At 34.3% G+C, this 20912-nt stretch overlaps 1 long non-coding RNA gene across 2 annotated transcripts in view; it reads left to right on the top strand.

The window, feature by feature from the left end:
• LOC141497519 (uncharacterized) overlaps window positions 1–15060 on the top strand; it is a 45019-nt gene extending 29959 nt beyond the window's left edge. For both annotated transcript variants that reach the window (XR_012471344.1, XR_012471345.1), the window contains exons 2-3: window positions 1664–1765; window positions 14887–15060. This is a non-coding gene — a long non-coding RNA (uncharacterized LOC141497519). The remainder of the gene's footprint in view (window positions 1–1663; window positions 1766–14886) is intronic.
• Window positions 15061–20912: the final 5852 nt, after the last annotated feature.

Here is a 20912-nt window from a genome sequence, read left to right as displayed (position 1 = left end):
TTCATAAATTATCATCTTGGGTTTAATTTTGAATGTGTTCTGTGTTTAGTATTCTGGTATTATTTTGAAACATTGTCATCAATAATTAGTATCTTCATGAATTTGTGCTTTGTTAACATGGGTTGAAGCATTTTGAAAACAGGGATACCTATACTTCTCTATAGTTCCTTAAACAAATCTATTGATTTCATCTGATTTTTAAAATCAAATGAAGAGGTTGGTTCATGTCTTGATTGTTTCAGTCAAATGTGGTGTGGAAATTACTGGTGTGTAATGACTACTATTAATTACTCCCTACTTTACAACAAGAATACAAAAATATTTATTACTATTGGATTTTAGGCCTAAAATTTTATTCTGTGCCTCACTTTGACTCTTTTATTATTCCAAAACTGAACTGGGAATAGGACAATGCTCATCCAGGCTCCTAATTGGGATGAGGAGGGATGTCAAATTACATTTAGGAGAGCTATCAATTCAAAAGCATTTTTGAATACCTACTTATCTAGTAGGCACTGTGAGGACCTACAGATATAAAGATAATTTAAAGAATAATCCCTGTCCTCAGGGAGATTAAATTTCATTGGTGGAGACAATATCTTTACCTATATGTATACATAAAATAAATACAATTCAATTAGGAGATGAAAATTTTAAATAATCAAATGTGAATAATCCTTATAGTTCTATATAATTCTAAGATCACTTGGATCAATGCCAAAGGGTATAATTGGAATCACTTTACAGACCTAGGATAAGACAGTCTTGCCTTAGATTTTAATTCCAGCTTTCCATAATTTAGGTGCTACTTAACAACAAGCAAATCATTTAACCTTTTTTTTCCAGTGATTTTCTCATCTATAGAGTAGGGATAGTAATATTTATTCTTTCTTAATCAAAGGGTCTCTGTAAAAAATCCATAGCATTTGACTGTAGAACTTTCACATTCTTAACAGCTTTGAATACATGATCTCATTTAAACTTCACAAGAACATTGTTAGATAGTCATTACTTGTATTTTTTTTTTTTTAGGTTTTTGCAAGGCAATGGGGTTAAAGTGGCTTGCCCAAGGTCACACGGCTAGGTAATTATTAAGTGTCTGAGACCAGATTTGAACTCAGGTACTCCTGACTCCAGGGCCGGTGCTCTATCCACTGTGCCACCTAGCCGCCCCTGATTACTTGTATTTTTATCCTCAAATTACAGATGAGGAAACAGGTATCTAAAATGATTTTGCACAGGATCAAGCTATTTTTAAGCACTGGAAGTTGATTTTTCCAGTTCCAAAGCTAGCATTCTATTCCATCTTGCAATACTGTTTAATAAATGAGATACTATCTGTGAATTCTTTGTAAAACCATAAAGCTTACTCATAAATGAGGTGTGATTATTTTCTCACCCATAATTAGAAGAGTAAGAGGTAATATGGACCAAAGACTTTATATTCAACAAGATCTGGTTCAAGTCCTTTTTTTTAATCTACACATTCTAGCTATGTGACTATGAGCAAGGTCAGTAACCAAGTAACTCTTTAAGACTGCAAGATGGATGTATTGCTGAGTTGCAGAGAGTTTGTTTTTGTCCTCAGGATTATTGTACTGATTCCAGGTTACATCCACTGGTGTTAGTAAACATAGATCTCTTTTCCTTGCCCCACTCTTAGGTATATGGCTGCTTTGAATAGAGTCCTGGACCTAAAATCAGGAAGATCTGACTTCAAATTCAAATTCAGAAATTAACCTCCAAGCTATGGCTACTTACTTGGGTAAGTGATTTAACTTCTATCTATCTCATTTTTCTCAATTTAAAATGGAATTAATAATAGCACCTCCTGATGCTATATTTTTATAGCATTAAAAACAGTGACCTTCATAGTTCATAATGATGATGATGATGATGATGTTTGTATGTCATTCTCAAAGAAGATCATGACATCAGGAAGGTGATACCATGCCAGTCAAGCGAATTGGATTTGAGTAAGGGGGATTCTGTGCTAAGAAACCAGTCTCACTTTCTCCTCTTCATCCAGGTCCAGTGGCCAGACGTGGATGACGATAAGCGGAGAAGACCCTAGATATAAGACAGAGTTAAATGACTTGCTCAAGGTCACACAGCTAGTAAGTGGCAAGTGTCTGAGGTCAAATTTGAACTCAGGTTCTCCTGACTCCAGGACTGGTGCTCTGTTTATTGTTCATGGTAGGCACTTAATGAATGCTTTTGTTCCTTACTTCTTTCCCCTCCCCCATTCCATAACCTTAGAATATTCCCAGAATAATGGAATCACAAATAAAAAAATTTAAGTAAAATTAAAGTACTTTTAGCCATTATCTAGTCCAATCTCTTAAATCTAAAGCAGAAATTCCATCTTATACCAATACTGATTTGTCACCTAGTCTGAGCTTGAATATTTATAGTGATCAGAAATTTATTACCTAACAAAGCAGTTCATTCCATTTTGGAGCATTTCCATTGTAAGAATGCTCTTGTTAATTGTGGGGTGAGATTTCCTTCCTATGACTTCCAAGTACTAGTCTAAATTCAACCATACATCACTCTTTTAAATGCCTTTTTGTTTGTCAATGGGCTTAAATAATGACAAGAATTGAAATATTCCTAAAGTGATTGGGATAGTCTACTGTACAAGTAATATTATTATTGCTACTGGTCTGTGAAATATCTGGATTTTAATTCAAACTATGATTAGGTAATTGTATGCATATTTAGTTCATATTGGCCTAATCATCATCATCATCATCATCATCATCATCACAACATTTATATAGCCTTTTAAGGTTTGCAAAGCACTTTATAAATATAATCTCCCTTTGGTCTCAAGACAACCTTGGAGGGCAAAAGGAAAAATAAGTGCTATTGATTTCCCTGTTTTACAGATAAGGAAAATGAGACTTAAAAAAGGTAAAGTCCCTTACTTTCACTAGGTCATATAGCTAACTGCTTTTCCTGACTCCAATTCTAGTACTCTATACCATCTGTCTCAAGGTCTTCTTCATATAAACTCTTGTCAGAAAAGGTCTTCCTGACTTTATACTTGGGTCATTAAAATACCTTTTGTATTAAAATCACCATTTATTGAAATGTAGAACTCTGTGATGAAAGGAATGTGGGTATCCCTGAGATAATTTTATAATTGCTGATTAATAAAATAATTTTCATAACTCAGATAAATACCAATTAGCCTTCTTCTTTTACTGAACAAACTAGAGATTCACTTTTTTAAATGTACAAACTGCTACTAAACTATGGCACCTGAGTATTTCTTCACATATAAATTCACCATAAATTCTACACTACATCCAAGTCCCTATCAATGAGTTCAGAGTCACCGCATTCAATGAAACAGCATAGAAAGTAGGTCAAGAACATTATTATTATGCCACTTAGACTACCATCACACACAAACCATAAATCTAGCATATACTCTATCACAAATATAGACAAAATCAAGGGAAAATGACATTTAAATAATTAAACATCATGTAAATACTTCAAATCTTTTGTCTGAATTTTTGCCTTTTATAATTATAATGACAATAAACTTTCCAAGTTTTGAGCCATCCTACATAAGTAAAGCTTGGGGTTTTCCTGTTCTAAGATGTAGAACTGTTCATCATTTTCTGTGATGACAGCAGAAAATAAGAATGCTAGGTAAGAGTCCATAATCCATGGCATTGCAACTCACCCAATAATTGGTAGGTCAAAGAGCTATACAATGACTTCTCCATGATCTCTTACCTACCTACTACTCTTCCCTCTTCCATAGTAGGTAGAGATCAACTGAGACTTGTATTTGAAAGAGCTACCCTTTTGCTTATATTTCTAGTCTTCCCAATCCTAACCAAATAGCCACAAACACAGGAGGTTTTACCCCTGTTCTCTCCCAGGAAGCCCACAAATAGCTTTTTTATTTTTTTATTTTTTGTGGTGTTAACTAGTCCATATAATTGTGCTTGTGCTTGCTAAAACCTCCCATGAAATGCTCCCCACAGCTGGAGAAAAGAAGCAAATCCAGATCATCTCTATTGTCCAAAAAGGAAACCCAGATATTGTAACCATCTTCTTTAGACCCATTCTTAGGCATTTTACTTTCTTTTCTAATTCTTCCTCCTATCACCCTATCTTTTTTAGCCCTTGGTTTGCTTTGTTGCTTTTGATTATACTTGTTCTTTTCTTTGGAGATATTGTAATTATATTTTTTTACTGCCAATCAGTTCCTGCTTCTTAGAAGAAAAGGCACATATAGTTAGATACAAATTTCTCTAAGTTCTTGTCATAATTTTTAAGCAAGACTGATGAATTTGGGTGGAAAATTCGCTTCAATTTACAAATTACAAGTAATGACAGAAACGTGGAAGCATTCTGAAATATGGATATTTTTATCCTTTTTTTGATATAGCATGCCTTCCTCATCCTTGTTCTCCCTTCTAAAACTGATAAATGGAATACATTGATAGGGATTAGAATTAGATTTATGACTTCAATGAAATAGGAACTGCTAAGGTAAATAAACTTCCCCTTATGCTGGTCTATGCCATCTTTATAAATTAAATTTTAGTCTTAGAATATGGCCTAGAACTCTGAAAAATTAAGTAACTCCCCAGGATCAAGCATCCCAAATATGTTAGAGATAGCTTGAATCTAGGTCATTTTGACTGTGTGTAAGTTCTCTACTATTTACTACTCTATGATTGTCCATCATGTATGGAATATGTTGCTTTCTTTTTAAAAAAAAATTGGCTCAAAAGGCATTCTCCTAATCAATATTGGGGATTAAAAAAGTAGAAGCAAGCAGATAAGCAAAACATCTCAATAAGGGGGAGAGGTCACAGGAATAAGCATTGCCTATTGTCACTGCTCTTTCAAGTGCAATATAGAATTAACTAAGTTGATTTTCAAAAATACATCAAAAACCAGGATGTACTCTTTCAGACTAGTTGCATCACTTTCTTAAGGGAAGTATTACTTGGGCCTCCCCTTCTATGGTAACTATCTTGTGACTATTAGATACTTGAATTAGAATTAGCATGTTATAGGAAATTAGAAAGGAGGGGAAAAAAACCCAAACAAGCCATACTGCCTGCCATCAGTACCTCTAAAGGATGTTTCTGCTTCTTCCATATTTGGAAATGACTCACTCTGCACCTCAGATGGTTGTCAGATTGTCAATGACCGTGATAAGACTTTCAGTTATCCCAGCTGGGAAGGCTTAGAAGAATTGCAGTGGGGAAGCAGCAACTCATATTTCTGTGATGAGCAGGCCCACAGGAAGATTTTTTATTCATTTTCTGTGCCTTGCATTATTTAGCCAACCACCTGATGTTCCTGTCATGCAGTAAATCCAGAAAATTACTATTTGCTGAGATTTTTCACTGTTTCAATTTATGCAGAGGCATAAGACAGTTTCCCGAGTCTGGAGTGTTTCTGATTACATGAGAGGGAATCTGTCTTTGTTTGTGATCCTATGGTTTTTATTTCATTTCATGATACATTATTGTTTATCCCTTAGTGAATATAAATTCATTCTTATATCTTTATAATTCATATAAAAGAAATGCATCAGTTATAGTCCATTTCTCAGGCAGAAAAATTGAGGCAAAGAGTTTTATTGGCTTATTTTCTATGGAGGTTGCATAGAAGATACAAAAGACTTGATTCCTAGACTTTTATTTTAACTATTGTTTTTAGCTGTATTTGGTTTCATTATTAACTATTAATCTTGCACAATGCATATGAGAATAGAAAGGGTAAGATGGTGGCAATACTAGTGTGCTCAAGATAATACTGGAATTAGACATAATGAAATAGAGTTCAATCACCAGCTCTATCATTTATTACTCATGTAATAGGCAAATCATTTAATCTCTCTGAGGCTCATTTTCCTCACTAGTAAAATGGGAATAATAATTCTTGTATATCCTGGCTGATAGGTTGCGGGAATGTACTTTGTAAATGAAATGTTTCTTTTCTACTTTACAGTCTTGTCATCTCATTTAGTAGTTATCATGAACCAGATTTTGGACCAAGCACTTATGTGGGCACTTGTTCCACTAAAGTGGAACTGCAACCTCACAATCCTTCAGTAACTTAGTGGATGGTTTAGAGAGATGTTGCAACCAAACCCCCCTTATCACCCTGATGCCAACTTTCTTCTGAGTCCCTTCCAACTTAGCCAGACCAGGTTCAAGTCCCATCTCTGATCCATGCTAGCTATGGACAGAAACTATGGAGACTTTCTTAACTTCTTATCTAATACTAAATTATAAATGAGTTCTAATGTGGTCGACAGAAGGAAGTTCCTCTGGGTATGTCACATCCATTAAGACTTATTTCTAGGAGTGGCTAGGTGGTGCAGTGGATAGAGCACCAGCCCTGGAGTAAGGAGTACCTGAGTGCAAATATGGCCTCAGACAATTAATTACTTAGCTTTGTGGCCTAGGGCAAGCCACTTAACCCCATTGCCTTGCAAAAACTTAAAAAACAAAAAAGAAACCCTTATTTCCAGGAGTCATATAAATTATACACACACACACGTACATAAACAATACTTATAAATGTATATGTATAAATGTATACACGTATACAATTTAATAAATATTTTTAAGTGCTACTATGACCCAGGCACTTTGCTAAGTTAGTTCTTTTGTTCCTCAAAACAATCCTTATTGCTATCATTTTTATTCTCACTTTACAGAGAAAGAAACTAAGGCAAATAGAGGTTAACTGACTTGCCCAGGGTCACAGAGCCAATAAGTGTTTGGGAATGGGCTTGAACTCATTTCTTCCTGACTCCAAGTCCACTCTATGCAATGTGCACTTAGTTGTCATATCTGTATTCACATCTAGGTATATACAAATATATACTTATATGCACTCATGTACATACAATGGACTTATATATATATATATATATATATGTATAAGAATATTAACATACATATGCAGTTTGATTAATTGATTCTATTTTTCTAGGCTGGTCCTCTAATGGTACAATCCATTCCTAGTTAATCTTGAAAATGGTTCCAACTATGTAGGATCTACCACAGTTAGTGTTTGGCTAAAATGACCTTTTGAGAACCAAAGGGTGTCAAAGGGCCTACATTCTACAATAAGGCATCAAAGTGGGGTTTTAGAGGCATAAATGGACTATCATAACTGACCTTCCACATTACTTTATTGTGTATTATCTCATTTAATCTTTATATCAGTCCTATGTGCCTGAATTGTAAGCAATGCAGCACTATTTTGCATATTAAGAAACTGAAGCTCCAAGAGATTGTGATTTGCACAGGAGTACACAGATATCAATGGCAGAAAAGTCATTCCATATAGCTTTTCCACTAGTCTCCTGCTTTTGTCTACCTATCAAGGAAGGAGAGAAATCTTACTGCAATGTTTCCTTCCATTGAACTGTATAATGTTTAGGAAAAACCCAATCCTTTAGGCATGTGGAAAATTTATCAGTGACTATTGAATTCCCATTTTCATTATCCTCCCCACTCCAATCATTCTGAATCTCTTTGTCATTATTCAAATTCTGTTCTCCCATCCCTCACCACCCATTCCCTTATTCCCATTCCCCCTTTACTCAACCCATCAATAATCCCACTCTTAAGATACATCCTTTTTCAATCTACTTTCTGGAATGCCTGTTTCATGAGTAATGAACATTTTCATTTTAAATCTTTTCCTTTTCTATTCTTTTCATCTTCTGACTTTCACATAGATCTACTTCCCTTCTGATTGACACAGTCTCCCTAGTAACCCTTCCTAAGTACTGGTTTTCATTCATTTACTCTAAATCCCTAATAAAGATGGGCAGGTTACAACACTCATCGCTCTCCTTTTCTACTTCCAAGCTCTCCTATCACTATAATTCAATAACTTATTCTCATTTGAGGTTCACTCAATCATATGTATCACCCAATCAACACTGTGATGGCTATTCTGAATCAACTCCCAGAATACTCCCTTTCTTTCCTCATTGAATTCATTTCCTGGTTTACAGCACTTTTTTCCTTCTTAATTCTTGCCTTCATACTAAAGCATTTCAATATAGATATTGATATCCTCTTCAACATCCTAACCTTGCAATTACTCAATTTACTCAATTCCCATGATTTCCCTACATATTCTTGATTTTGTTATCAGCCCAAAATGAACCACATATATGAATATAGAAATATATATATATATATATATATAGTTCCTTATGCATGAACCCTGAAAATTCTCTTATCTATTCATGGCCTCTTTCCCTTCTCCTTTTGCTTTATAATTCCAAACCCTGTTGCCGTTTTTTGTCCTCCCAATGACACCCACTATCAGTTCTTTTCCACACTATATTCTTGGTCCTGGCTGTCCTTTCTACCCATCCTTCCTCCTCTTTATCCCTTGATGAACCAATACATCTCTATACTCTCCTCTACTCTTGAGTCATTTGCCCTCTCAACCTATCATTGATCTTTCTCTGATAAAACTCAGTTATTCAATTTCTTCCACTATATATTGCATTCACTCCTACTCAAGTGATGCTGAACAAAGCTGAAGAATATATTGAAATTGTGCTGACTGGATCCATTATAAATTTATGTCATTTAATATCCACTGAACCCTCACTTTGACAAATAAATTCTTTTACCAGTCCCCCCCTCCAGTAATGATTTAGTATCCCACTTACTTCAGTGGCTTTTTCCCCTTTATTCAAGTGCCGACAGCTCCACTTTCTCTTCACTCTTTTGACTGAGAACTTTGTCCTACTGAAATAGTTATTATTTCTTCAGAGTTTCCTCTTTTCCCTTCTCATTTCACATACACATCACTGAGATGTTTCTTCTTCTATCTCTTCTTTTATCCATATTTCCCTTCTCCTTGCCAAAGCTACCTGCTCAAACCAGCAGATTGCCCTTTCTTATGATCCTCAGTCCCTCATCTATTTAAAATCTCTTCCTGTCTACTGGCAAGTTCCCTAATGATTACAAACATGCAATGTTTGTAATGGTTACAAATTTATGAACCATATATGATTCTCACTTTATCTATCTACCTTCTTTTGCTTTCATTCCATATCTCTTCTCCTTTTTTTGTGACTTAACTCCTTGAAAGAGCTTTTACTTTTTTCCCCCTAACATTCTCTTTGTTACTCTAATGCCTTTCTATGATCTCATCCTTAAACTGAAACTACTCTCTCCAGAGTTATCATTGATCTTTTAATTGCCAAATTTAATGGCCTTTCTGAATCTTCATCCTTCTTAACTTCTGAGCAACCTTTGACTTTCTACATATTATTCTCTTCTTCATAATTTATTCTGTCTTAATTTTGGTGATGCTACTATCTCCTGGTTCTCTTCCCTTCTGTCAGAACATTCCTCGGTCTATTTTATTGGCTAGCCACCCACTAATGATGGTTGTTCACCAAACTGGATCATCTTTTCTGCTTCCTCTATATTATTTTATTCAGTGATAAACTCCCACAGTTTTAATTATCTTTATGATGATGATTCTCAGATCAAGTTATTCAAATCTAAACTCCTAACTTCCAGATTCACATATTCAACTGCCTGTTGTATATCATAAATTTACATGAAATGTAGTTATCTTTTACTCAATATGTCTAAAATTGAATTCATTATTTTCCCCAAACCCTCCCACTTCGAAATTTCCCTATCATTGTAAAGGGGACTGCCATTCTTCCAGCCCAATATTTTTAAAACCTAGATATCATCCTCAACTCTTTACTTTCTCTCACTCCAAATTCATTATGTTATAGTTAGTCAAATTAACTTTCATAATAACTCTTATTCACATTCCCACTGCCACCAGCTGACATAAGTCCTTATTACTTCACTTTGGGCCGATAGCTTTTGCTCTCCCTTTTTATCCCTTTTTAAATATATATGTATATATATATATATATATATATATACACACACACACACACACACACACATATGTATATATATATATAAACATGATTTTTTTTGCCTCTCCAACTATATACAATGGTTGTTTTTACCAATCATTTTTTTGCAAGGTTTTCTACCTCCTCCCTGCCCCTGACAGAAAGCAATCTGATAGAGGCTTTACATTTGTTATCATGATAAACATAAATCAAAATTGAACTTGTTGTGAGGGAAAAATCAGATCCAATGGAAGAAAGAAAACTTTACTGATAACAAAATGACATTATACATAAGACAGCTTTTAAAAATGAAAGATAATAAGCTTTGGTCTTCATTTTTTCCTCTGAATATCAATAATATTTTCTATCATCTTTTAAAATTGTCTTTGATTATTGTACTGCTGAAATGAACAGATCCATCATAGTTGATCATCACCCCATGTTGTTGTTAGTGTGTATAAGGTTATTCTAGAACTGTCCATTTCACTCAGTATCAATTCAGACAAGTCTTTCTAGGCTTTTCTCAAATCCCACCCCTCATGATTTCTTGTATAGTATTCCATCATACATAACCACAATTCACTTAGCCACTCTCTAATTGAAGGGTATCCCCTCCATTTCCAATTCTTTTCCCACCATAAAAAAAATTTTGTACATGTGGGATTTTTATCCTTTTTCATGATCTCTTCAGGATACAGACCCAGTAGTAGTATTGCTGAATCATAGGCTTTGTAGTTTTTTTTTCCTCTTAGAGCATAATAACAAATTACTCAGCAGAAAGGTTGTATCACAACTCTACAAACAATGCATTAGTGTCCTAGTCCACATCCCCTCCAACATTGATCATTATCCTTTCTAGTCATATTGGCCAATCTGAAAGATATGAGATATGACCTCAGAGATGCTTTAATTTATATTTCTCTAATCAATAATTATTTAGATCAATTTTTCATATGGCTATAGATAGCTTTGATTTCATTGTCTGAGAATTGCCTTTTTTCTTTTCAACTCTTGCCCATCCTTCAGTTATCATATTAATCTTCCTAAAAGTGAGGTCTGAGCATGTCATCCACTTATTCATTTAACTCCAATGTCTCCTTAGCACCTCTGGGATCAAATCTAAAACCCTCTGGCATTCCACGACCTTCATAACCTCACCCCTACCTACCTTTCCAATCTTATTGTCTCTTCTCCAAACATAAGCTTTGATCAGTGATACTTGAATACTTTCTGTTCCTCCAACAAGACACTCAATTTTCCAACTCTCTACATTTTAATTGACTGCCCTTTTGAAATTATTTCAAATTTGTTCTAAAGAGATACCTTTCCCCATACTTTCAAAATGTTTATGTGTGAGATTTTTTATATTTGAAATATTGCATTGTGTCATTTTTAATGTATTGATCAGTTTTGCTGATTTTTTTTGCATTAACTCCCCCTTTCTCCTATAAAAAAATCTTTATGATTCCCAAAGGTAGGAGGTAAATAGGAGAGAGGAAGGATATAGAGAAAAATTTAGATAATATTAAAACCAAAAAAAGAAATAAAATTTTATTTTATAAACTGCAAGTGTATTTTCTGCTCTCCCAATTAGACTGCAATAATATAATATTAAAATTTTATAATACCATAATTATATAAAAATAAAGAAAAAAGAGAAGTAAAGCACATTAAAAACATTTGTCCCTGAAGGTCAGATCACATAACAACATCTTTTTTCATCTTCACATTCCCCATGGCATCCAATATGTAGCCTAGTGCAAAGCAGATGCTGAACAAAGAACTGCTCAATGAACTTGTATCTGTAATCCATCACCTCAAAAATGGTGACTGGGCCGAATTGCATTTCTGAACGTTTATATCACTTAGCTTTACACTCTTTTACAGTCACTAAGGCAATTAATTAATGGAAAGTTATTTGTCAAAGAGCCTATTTCACTACCAGACCAAGAATTGCAACTCAAAACTCCTCAGTTGTCTCCCTAGGTACCTTGTTTTCATGCAGTGGTGTTAGCAATCAGTAGTCTAAAAAAGGAAAAGCCAGGAATCTTTTCTACCTGTTTAGCCATCTGATGAGCTATGATTATATATTATTATATAAAAATCATCACTAATAGTCAATCATTATCAATAGTCAGAAATGTTTCTTTAACTCCCTCCCCCAAATGTACAAATAATTGATTTTTTTTATGGGTAGGGACTAAGCATTCCAATGAGAAAGAGTAGACAACTGGCATCAATCAGAGCTTGATCATTTAGCAATTATAATAACAAGACTACCTAGGACTTGTCCTATGGCTATGAGCTTAAAGAATTTTAGATTTAGAAGGAACATTAAAGATGATGAGTATCTGAGAGCAAAGTGATGAGGTGACTTGTCCAAGGTTAATTAAGGAAAGAATCTGAATTAAAACCCAAATCTTCAACATTCTGGTGTAGGATTTTTTTTTCTACTCTTAAATACAATAAGATTTTTATATTCATCATATAATTCTTCAAATTTGGAAAGATCATGAAAAGCCTTCTGAATTACTGAAAAAGAATGTTTTTTATATTTTTATTATTATCTATATTTAATAAATTATTTTGTTTTTATATTTATATTATATTTTATCATATTGAAATTTTCACAAAAATCAGTGATCCTACTTGTCATTCAAATTTGGTATATTAGTTAAAGAGAATATTCAAGTATTTGAAACATTCTATTCCAGACATTTGAGGAAATAGATATAAAAAAAGAATGACACATTTTAATAATGTTTTATGGCAAGAAAACACTATATACATAAAGTAGGGTGTTATAGTTTATAGAGTAATGGACTTTAAGTCAAGAAGATCTGAGTTCAAATTCAACAACAGACAGCAGCTTTGTGAACTTTCAACTCTCATGACCTTGAATTCCTCATCTATAAAATAGGCTGATAATAGGTATCTTATGGGTTGGTGTAAAACTCAAAAGGGATAATGAAGATAGAGATTTCTATAAAACTTAAAATGTATAAATAGTTGCTGTTTAATCATTTAGTTGTGTCTGGCTCTTTGTGACCTCATATTGTTCATTGGGTTTTCTTGGCAAAGATACTGGCATGGTTTTTCATTTCCTTCTCCAGTGGATTAAGGAAAGCAAGAGTTAAGTGACTTGCCTAAGGTCTCACAACTATTAAGTGTCTGAAGTGGATTTAAATTCAGGTCTTCTTGACCTCAGATCCAAAATCATCTAGGTCCCTATATAAATAGTAGACATTATTATTATTTGATCAATAGCCCTGTGAGATTAAAAATGTTACTATTCTTATGATTCTAACTCCCAATCCAGTGTTCTTTCCATAATATTGGGGACTTGGGGCTTAAATTTTAAAAAATTAAAAAAAAAGTTATTAGTCTTTTATATTTCTTCATCTGTCAATTTTAATTATATTTTACTAGAATCATCCTTATTGATGCCAAATTTCAAAGAATTGTGAAAATAAGCCTCATCTCCCTATCTACAGATAATCTTGTTTTCAAACAAACAAAAGATGCATACATTTGTCAATTCTACACTTCTTGTCCCTTTGTTAGAGTTTTCTTTACAAGCATGGTCTGGAAAATTAGCCTCAGTGATAGGTGTACCCTTAGTGTTCAGCCTCAAGTGTCTATTATTTAATTGACATTGGTGGGATTGGAAAAGAGTAACTCTGGAATGCTTACTGAAGCCTAGGGAAATTATTTGCATACGTCTAAAAAGAATACTTGTAGAGTTGGAAGTTCCTTATTCCTGATGAACTAGTTCCTCCCCATACTCCTAATCCTTATCCCTGTCTGGTTAGTGTCAGAATGAGATGTGTTGAAAAGCTGAGCAATTGCAGGTGTACTTTGTCAAATGTGAATCAGACCAGGATTCCCTCCTACCAACACATTACATAGATTATGTACAAATTGCCTGTTTTCGGCTGCATTTGAGAAGACTAAACTGCTGGCAAGCAACTAATGTCCAATGAAGAGCAGTCCATTCAGATATTCTTCCTTGATCTGCTAATCTAATAGCTGATTTATTGAACAAATCAACATTGGGAGCTTGCTAGTATGTCAAAGAGATGATTCTTTTTTATTTACTCATTTGTTCTTGGGTTAATTTAAAAAAAATTATTTTGATGTGTCATCACCGGTTAACAACACCTGTTGTTTATTTGTTCAATAAACAAGCCATTAAGTTCCCAGAATTGCCATCTTCATATAAGACCCAGTCTTCAGAGCTTAGTAACTAATACCTTCTTTGTAAAGCAGCAAAGTATTATAAATTGATCAGTAGATTTGGAGTCACAACAAGGTTTGAATTCCAGATTGTGGGACCTTGAAGAAGACATTTTTTTTCTCTAGGACTAAGTTTACTCATCTTTAAGCAAGGGGGATAGGCTTAACATAAGGTAGAAAGGAAATTAACTTTAGAAGCAGAAATCTTAGTCATCTCCCTTGAAAAAAAAATAAAAAACAATTTTACTTTCTTTGACCTTCATTCTCTCCAATGTAGGATTAGGAAGAGCACTTCTAGTTCTGTTCTTATGGTATCTAAGATCCAATCCAATTATAAATCTTATGGCTATTTGAAATCATTCCATTTGTCAATTTCATTTTATATTGAAAAGACCATGACTTATATACATTTACATTTACTGAAAGACAGCATAATATAGTGAGTGCATAGTGCAATATTCAAAAAGACCTGTTAATTACCAGCCATGGGACCCTGAGCATCCCCTTAACTTCTAAGTTTTTTATAACTATAAGTTACAAAAAAAGTTGTCCCGCCTATGAAATCCAAGGTCCAAATTCTAGTATAAATTTGTTGCAGGAAAAATAGGATCATTTGTTTAAAAAAAATTCCTCTAATTGTCAGGAAGAATAGCCTGAGAAGACATCCTAGAACATGAAAAATTGGATTATTATAGGATTCTTTAGTCAATAGTAATCTTTTTTTGTCCTTTCAGTTTTTCTTCTATTTTGTGAGGTTTGCTGTATAACTATTGGTCTCCATCTAGGCACGTGGAATATGGAGTGTTGAGTTGTGCCTATGTTTCTTCCTTGAATAATGAAAAGTCCTCCAGGGCTCCTTTATGTGGGTGATCACATGGAGAGCAAGATCCACTCATTTGCAGAGAGGTACTACTGTAAATCTGTTTAAATGTGTTATTGTCATTCATTCAAATAAAACGAAATATCAAATGAAGAAATCGATTGGTTAAAATTTTGGCATTATTCCTTGACTCCTATAGAATGATAGATTTGAACAATTATCTAGTTCTATCCCCCTCCATTTATGACTGAAGAATAAAGACTCAGAGTGTGAATGTGATTTAAGACAATGTATAGGTAGAAAACCCAAAAGAATTAAAGCCATTAGAAAGATCTTGTGAAACATTTAAGATTTGAAAACTTTTCTTTAAGAAGTAAGAAATTTAAAAAGCATGTATTAAACACCTTGTATGCCTGGAGACACTCTGCTGAGCACTGGAGTTATAACAAAATAACAAAATGAAATTTAAGAGATAGTATATCATGTACATAAGAAAATATGAGAAATCTGAGGAGAGAGAGAGAGAGAGAGAGAGAGAGAGAGAGAGAGAGAGAGAGACAGAGAGTAACTATACAGATAAAAAACATGACTTACTGGAAGAGGTGGCATAAATTTATTTCTCACTTTGGCCCAGATTCCAAAAATATTTTCCAAGATATATTTTAAAATTTATTTTAGTACTTTATCATATGCATAATAATTTATAATGGAAGCATTACATTTGGAATTCAAGGACCTGAGTTCAAATTCTAGCTCTTACGTTGTCTGTTAGAAGCCTGAGCCTCATTTTCCTTATCCATAAATTAAATAACTTCTAAGGTTCCTTTTAACTTAAACTATTTAATCCTGAAATCTATTGGTTTTGACAGGCCCGAATTAGTTCTCTGTGTATTTAGCATTTAGACAATCTCTTTCAGGACTTTTGAATATTGATCATAAATCTGCCAACACTGTCCTAAGAGCACCATTTCTCCTATTACATCTGCATTTAGGCATTGATGAAATAGTGATAGATTCACAATAGGTACTCAATCAATATTAATTTAATTGAATAGATAACGATGTTTTTTGAGTCTCTGTGGTTATCTGGTATAGAATTGCAAAAGGTTTTGGCCATAGAATTAACGTAAATATATGAATTGAAACCCCAATCTAAAACATGGTAAAATTCCATTTGGCATGTTTGGGATGATTTTATTAGGAATCATAGTGTTGTGAAATCAAAAGAATGAATGAATGGATGGATGGATGGATGGATGGATGGATGGATGGATGGACTGGTGCTTTGATGAACTAAAGGAAAAAAATTTAACTCTTCCCATCATAGAGATAAGAAACTAAATCCCAGAGAGATTAAATGACTTGCCCAGAGTCTCACAGCTAATAAGTGTGTATGAGGCAAAATTTAAATCCAAGTCTTCCTTACTCTAAATCTTGTGCCTTATCTACTATACCAGATTATCTAGTCCAGTCTCTCAGTTTTACACATGGAAAAAAAACCCTGAAACCTAGAGATGGGGAATTAACTTACTCAGGGACACAGGATAAATTTCAGATTTAGGCCTATGTTTTCTTACTCCAAATCCAGTTTTCCCCAAATGAGATAATAATTACAGAGTTCTTAGAGCTGGTATAATAGATGCATATTTTTTCTCCTTCCTCCTAAGTGCTGGTATGATTTTGGACTTGCTGAGAGATTTGCAAAAATGACATCCATGATCATTTTATTCTTTGTAAATTAGAAGAACTTGACTTTATTTTTTAAATATAGCTCATAGAATAAGCCTATGTCTTCATAATAAAGTTTATTTTGCATTTCTCACTTTTGTGCATTTATCTAGAATATATTCATTCTCATCTCTACCCATTTGATTCCATCTCTTTTGTGTTCATCTCCCATTGCACCTTCTTCCTTCATCACCAGTAGAATGTGAATTCTTTCAGGGTTAAGGACTGTTTTACTATTGCTTTGGTATTCCTAGTGCTTAAATTAGTGCATAATACATAGTAGGGACTCAGTCATTACTTATTGATTGATTAAACCTTTTTTAATCTGATCCTAGGTAAGTCACTTAATCTGTTTACTCTCATGCACTGGTGAGGAAATGGCAAACTTCTCCATTATCTTTGCTCAGAAAGCCAATACAGGGTCAGGAAGAGTCAGAGATGAATGAATTACTGAATAGCAACAAGGGTCAATTTTAGAATCATTGAATGTTTTACTGTGTGAATGACTTTCTTCAACTATTAATATAATCAGGTGCTTTTCAGTAATTTTGTTCTACCATGATTTATTATGTTGTTTCCCTAATGTTTATACATTCTTCTGACCCTTGTATAAATCCAACTTGATCATCATGAATGGTTTTTTTAATAAAATGCTGCAATTTCCTTGCCAAAAGTTGACACAAAACTTTGACTTTTTATTCAATGATAATATTGGCTTAGAATTCTCTTTCCTTTCCTTATCCTCATCTATAGGCATAGGTCTACTTTTATCTCATCAAATTATTTTTTAGCATAGTTTTTTCTCAAGTTTGAGATTAATTTGAATATTTAATGAATGAAAAATTCTCTTATAAACCAAACTAGACTAAGATAATTTGACCCACCTCATGTCTTCCTTTGGTAGTTGAGTTTCTTTTTTTGACACTGAATTAGTTAAATTTTCTATTTGATGTTCTTCTAATTCATATTGTTCAAGAAAATATATTTTTTGAATTTTTAGTTTTTCTGGAACAAAATTATATACTGTAGATTATGATCTTTTTCCCTTCTATGTTTTGATTTTACTTTGTTTGGCAAATTTAATTAAATTCCTCTATTTTATAATCAGATTGGATTCAATTTTATTGGTTTTGTTAGACTTTTCAAAGCACTTGGTTTTAGTTTTATCCATCAATTTTATAATCTTTTTTGTTTTTAATTCATCCATTTCTCCTCTAATTTTCAAGATTTCCTCTTTTTAACCCTGAATATTATATTTTAGGAAGGACAATTTGAAGAATATTTAGAGGAATTTTATCTGTCATCTAGAGGAAAATAGAAGTCATGTATGTTCTTTGTTTCTGTCTATAACTCTTTGTCTCTCTGTCTCTGTCTTTGTCTCTCTCTCTCTCTCTCTCTCTCTCTCTCTATATATATATATATATATATATATATATATATATTTCTGTGTGTGTGTGCATATGAATATATGTGTAAGTGATCATTTGAAGGAATTAGTATTTTTTAAACTGGAGAAGAGATTTGGAGGTATAAGGTAGTTGAAAGCTCATCATTTTGCTACAAAGTTGCAAAGAAGCACCCCTAGAAACTAGAACTTCTCAAAGTGGGATGGATAACCTGGGATGATAGTGATTTACTCATCATTGGTTAGCACTTCTATAGAGGTTGGAGGACCATTTCTTGGACCTGTTATATTGATAGTCAGGTAGGGTAAATTAGATGTCTTCTGAGATCCTGAGATCCCTAGTTCTCAACAACCTTACAATTTGAGATTGGGGTATAAAGGATCACAAAAGGATCTGAGTTTGAATCCTAGGTCTGATACTTACAAGTTGTATGATCATGGATATATGCCCCTACTAAACTTTTCTGGATCTTAAAATGAAGGGCTTGAACTAGTTGAACTCTAAAGGTCACTTCTCACTCTAAAATTCTGTAATAAAGTAAAAAAGTCACTGTGCTGAGTGCTGGGAATACAAATACAAGAAAAAAAATCTTTTCTCTCAAGGAGCTTATAAGCTAATGAGAAATAACACATAAAAATTAGTGAAAAAGGCAGAGTTTGAAGAGAACATAATGACTAGTAAAGTGCTTATTGAAATGGAAATCTTCAGGGAGCAACTCTTCCATTAAAGATGAAACAAGGGTCCTTGGGAGCCCTGGCTCTTGGCAGCAGAAGCAGTTTACTAACCTGCCACCCCAGGAAACATTAAGCAAAACTTGAAAGATCAGCAGGGGAACTCTGCCAGAGCAAGCACTGAAGAGCAAGCCAGCATGATCCTCCTCAGCGTGGTACAGCCCAGATCTCAAGACACGGAATCAGGCCTTTAGAACTGCCCAGCAGGGAGCTGACCAGCAGCTGCTCCCTGAGTGCTCAGACCATGAAAGGTAAGGGACTGGAGGGAGACTGTCAAGGTCTGTCCTCTGTCCCTGGGACAGGACTCTGGGGATTTGACGATATTCAGACCCTGGTCACAGTCTGGGGCCCCCATAGAGCAGGGACCCTCCTCAGAGCCCTGGGGCAGAGAAGTGTGCTTGTGGTCATTCACAGACCAGGAGAGTAGTCAAAGCCTCTCATAAGACCTTGAAGGAACTGAGGTCCTTGCAGGGGTGTTCCAATAATACTCACAAGCTCAGGAAGAAGCCCGAACCAGACATAGGCTGGGAAAATGAGTAAACAGAAAAAAAGGAACTTGATCATAGACAATTACTTCGGTCCCATGGAGGATCAAAGTACAAAATATGAAGGTGAGAAAGTCCAAGCTTCTGCATCTAAAGACTCCAACAAATATAGAAGCTGGGTTCAGGCTATGACAGAGCTCAAAAAAGATTTCGAAAATCAAGTAAGAGAGGTAGAAGAAAAATTGGAAAAAGAAATGAGAGAGAATCAGGAAAACCAGGAAAATGAAGTTAGCAGCTTAGTCAAGGAGATCCAAAAAAAATGCTGAAGAAAATAACATGCTAAAAACCAGTTTAGGTCAAATGGATAAATCAGTTCAAAAAGTTAATGAGGAGAAGAATGCTTTAAAAAGCAGTATTGGCCAGATGGAAAAAGGAGATAAGAAAACTCTCTGAGAAAAATAAATCCTTCAAATGTATAATGGAGCTAAAGTAAGCTGATGATTTCATGATAAATCAAGACACAATAATTCAACACCAGAAGAATGAAAAAATAGAAGAGAATGTGAAATATCTCATTGAAAATACAACTGATCTGGAAAATAGATCTAGAAGAGATAATTTAAAAATTATTGGGCTACCCAAAAGTCATGATCAGGAAAAGAGCCTTGACTTCATTTTTAAATAATTTCTACAGGAAAATTGCCCGGATATCCTAGAAGCAGAGGGTAAAATAGAAAGTGAGAGAATCCACCAATCTCCTTTGGAAAGAGATCAAAAAAAAAAAAAAACCAACCCCCAGAAATATTATAGCCAAGTTCCAGAACTCCCAAGTCAAAGACAAAATGTTACAAGCAGACAGAAGAATACAAATCAAATATCATGAAGCCAGTCAGGATTATCCAGGATTTAGCAGCATCCATATTAAGGGCTCATAGGGCTTGGAATATAATATACCTGAAGGCAAAAGAGCTTGGAATGCAACCGAGAATCAACTATCCAGAAAAACTGAACATGCTCTTCCAAGGGAAAAGATGAACTTTCAGAGAAACAGGGGAATTTCAAATGTTCCTGATGAAATGACAAGGCTGAAAAGAAAATTTGATCTCCAAGTACAGGACTCAGGTGAAGCATAAGGAGGATGGATGAGAAGGGTAAATTATGAGGAACTTAAGGGACTTTCCTACATGGAAAGATGATACTAATAATACTCATATAAACCTTCTCATAATAGAGTAGGTGGAAGGAGCTTTTATAAATGAAATGGGAGAGAGCCGAATTTGAAGGTAAGATATATTGTAAAAATGGAGTCAATGGGTCAAAGGGAAATGTACTGGGAGAAAGGGAAAGGAGAGGTAGAATAGGCTATGATATTTCATGTAACAGAATCAAGAAATAGCTTTTGCAATGGTATGGAGGGAGGAAAGTGAGGGGGGGGATGAGGGAGCCTTCATTCTCATGGGAAATAGCTCAGAGAGGAAAGGGCATACATATTCAATAGGGTATAGAAATCTGAAGAAAAAGGAGAGAAAGAGGAGAGGGGAGTGGAGAGGGGATATGGATGATAGAGGAGGGAATAGATCATAGTAGAAG

This window comes from Macrotis lagotis, chromosome X (assembly GCF_037893015.1).
Source record: "Macrotis lagotis isolate mMagLag1 chromosome X, bilby.v1.9.chrom.fasta, whole genome shotgun sequence".
NCBI lineage: Eukaryota > Metazoa > Chordata > Mammalia > Peramelemorphia > Peramelidae > Macrotis > Macrotis lagotis.
This window is presented reverse-complemented; position numbering and strand designations above follow the sequence as displayed.